This window comes from Callospermophilus lateralis, chromosome 6 (genome assembly GCF_048772815.1).
Source record: "Callospermophilus lateralis isolate mCalLat2 chromosome 6, mCalLat2.hap1, whole genome shotgun sequence".
Classification (NCBI taxonomy): Eukaryota; Metazoa; Chordata; class Mammalia; order Rodentia; family Sciuridae; genus Callospermophilus; species Callospermophilus lateralis.
Genome location: NC_135310.1, coordinates 141,367,391 through 141,370,153, shown reverse-complemented (window position 1 = coordinate 141,370,153; position 2,763 = coordinate 141,367,391). Strand labels below are relative to the sequence as shown.

General features: G+C 39.1%; 1 pseudogene; it reads left to right on the top strand.

The window, feature by feature from the left end:
- The first annotated feature begins 773 nt into the window (after positions 1 to 773).
- On the top strand, positions 774 to 1,776 carry LOC143402203 (transcriptional repressor protein YY1 pseudogene; annotated as a pseudogene).
- Positions 1,777 to 2,763: the final 987 nt, after the last annotated feature.

The window sequence follows — 2,763 nt, the reverse complement described above, 5'->3', positions numbered from 1 at the left end:
CTTCAGCCCTGCCCACGCCCAGGAGTGGGGGTAGTGAAAAGTCCAACCCTCCACTCACGTGCTTTGTTCCCCTGGAGACCCTTCCCAATTTGGGGTTATTATAGAGTCCCCTGCCACTATTCATCTCATGGGGATTAAAAAAAAAACACTTATTAATTCTGGAATTCTAGGGTTCTTAGGAGTTGTGGGCCAGGACATGATGGCAGAGTCCAAGTGTACATTTTTTATTATGTCATGATTGTATCCACCTTTACAGTATCTTACAGAGTCATTTTACTTACTCCCCCAATCCGTTGTGTTCTGCCTTTTCAATATTTCCTTTCCCTAAACACGACCATCCACTGATTTTTTTACTGCCTTCATAGTTTCTCACTTTTGAGATATATAAGTGGAATCATATAGTAGCCTTTCCTGATTGGATTCTTTTACTTCATAACAGACACTTAAGATCCTTTTTGTGTTTTCATAGGTCACTTTATTTTATCACTGAATAATATTCCATCATCTGGATGTACCCCAGTTTACTTATCCATTCACCTACTGAAGGTGAGGTATCCATTCACTACACCTTGGGTTGCTTCCAAGTTTCGGCAATTATATACCTAGCTGCTGTACGTGTCCATGGGTAGTTTTTGGGCGGTTCTGTCTTCAGCTCTCTTGGATGAACAGCAAAGAGCATGATTTCTGGATCATAGGGTAGGAGTCAGTTTAGTTGTATAAAAAACTGCCAAACTGTCTTCCAAAATTTTTACCATGTTATGCTTCCACTAGCAATGAAGGACAGTTCCTGTTGCTCCACATCCTCTCCAGCATTTTGTGATATCCACTTTGGGATTTTAGCCATTTTAATAGGTGTGCTTTTCCGCCAGCCCGGGACCCCTCAGCGCGCGGAACCAGGACTCCCTCAGGGAGATGAAAAAAAAGATATTGACCATGAGACAGTGGTTGAAGAACAGATCATTGGAGGGAACTCGCCTCCTGATTATTCAGAGTATATGACAGGAAAGAAACTCCCTCCTGGAGGAATCCCTGGCATTGACCTCTCAGATCCAAAACAGCTGGCAGAATTTGCTAGAATGAAGCCAAGAAAAATTAAAGAAGATGATGCTCCAAGAACAATAGCTTGCCCTCATAAAGGCTGCACAAAGATGTTCAGGGATAATTCTGCTATGAGAAAACATCTGCATACCCACGGCCCCAGAGTCCACGTCTGTGCAGAATGTGGCAAAGCTTTAGTTGAGAGCTCAAAACTAAAACGACACCAACTGGTTCATACTGGAGAGAAGCCCTTCCAGTGCACATTCGAAGGCTGTGGGAAACGCTTTTCACTGGACTTCAATTTGTGCACACATGTGCGAATCCATACCGGAGACAGGCCCTATGTGTGCCCCTTCGATGGTTGTAATAAGAAGTTTGCTCGGTCAACTAACCTGAAATCTCACATCTTAACACATGCTAAGGCCAAAAACAACCAGTGAAAAGAAGAAAAAGAAGACCCTTCTAGACTGCAGGAAGCATCTTCCAGGAGTGTGAATGGGAATAAATATGCCTCTCCTTTGTATATTATTTCTAGGAAGAATTTTAAAAATGAATCCTACACACCTAAGGGACATGTTTTGATAAAGTAGTAAAAATTAAAAAAAAAAAAAAAACTTTAATAAGATGACATTGCTAAGATGCTCTATCTTGCTCTGTAATCTCGTTTCAAAAACACGGTGTTTTTGTAAAGTGTGGTCCCAGCAGGAGGACAATTCATGAACTTCGCATCAAAAGACAATTCTTGGGGCTGGGGATGTGGCTCAAGCGGTAGTGCGCTCGCCTGGCATGCGTGCAGCCCAGGTTCGATCCTCAGCACCACATGCAAACAAAGATGTTGTGTCCGCTGATAGCTAAAAAATAAATATTAAAAAAAAAAGACAATTCTTTATACAACAGTGCTAAAAATGGGACTTCTTTTCACATTCTTATAAATATGAAGCTCACCTGTTGCTTACAATTTTTTATTTTCCAAGTGTGCATATTGTACACTTTTTGGGGATATGCTTAGTAATGCTATGTGTTGATAACTTTGCTTGCAGTAGATTTTCTTTAAAAGAATGGGCAGTTACATGCATACTTCAAAAGTATTTTCCTGTACAAAAAAAAAAAGTTATATAGGTTTGTTTGCTATCTTAATTTTGGTTGTATTCTTTGATGTTAACACATTTTGTATAATTGTATCATATAGCTGTATTGAATCATGTAGTATCAAATATTAGATGTGATTTAATAGTGTTAATCAATTTAAACCCATTTTAGTCACTTTTTTTTCCAAAAAAAAAAAAAAAAATACTGCCAAATGCTGATGTTCAGTGTAATTTCTTTGCCTGTTTAGTTACAGAAAGTGGTGCTCAGTTGTAGAATGTATTGTACCTTTTAACACCTGATGTGTACATCCCGTGTAACAGAAAGGGCAACAATAAAATAGCAATCCTAAAGAAAGAATATGGCAGGAAAAAAAATAGGTGTGCTACGGTGTCTCATTGTTTTAATTTATTTTCAGTTCCCTAGTGAGAGATCATGTTGGGCATCTTTTCATATGGCTATTTTCTACTTTCTTTGGTGAGGTATCTCGTTCAGATTGCATATATATGATTTGGTCTTAAGTTTCTCAAGAAAACTATAAACTCTATCCCTGCACTGAGGTGGTTCTAGGGAATTTGGTCATGGGTCTTTACAATGTGCCTTTCACAGGATACTTCTTTACTTGCTGGTGCAGACTCT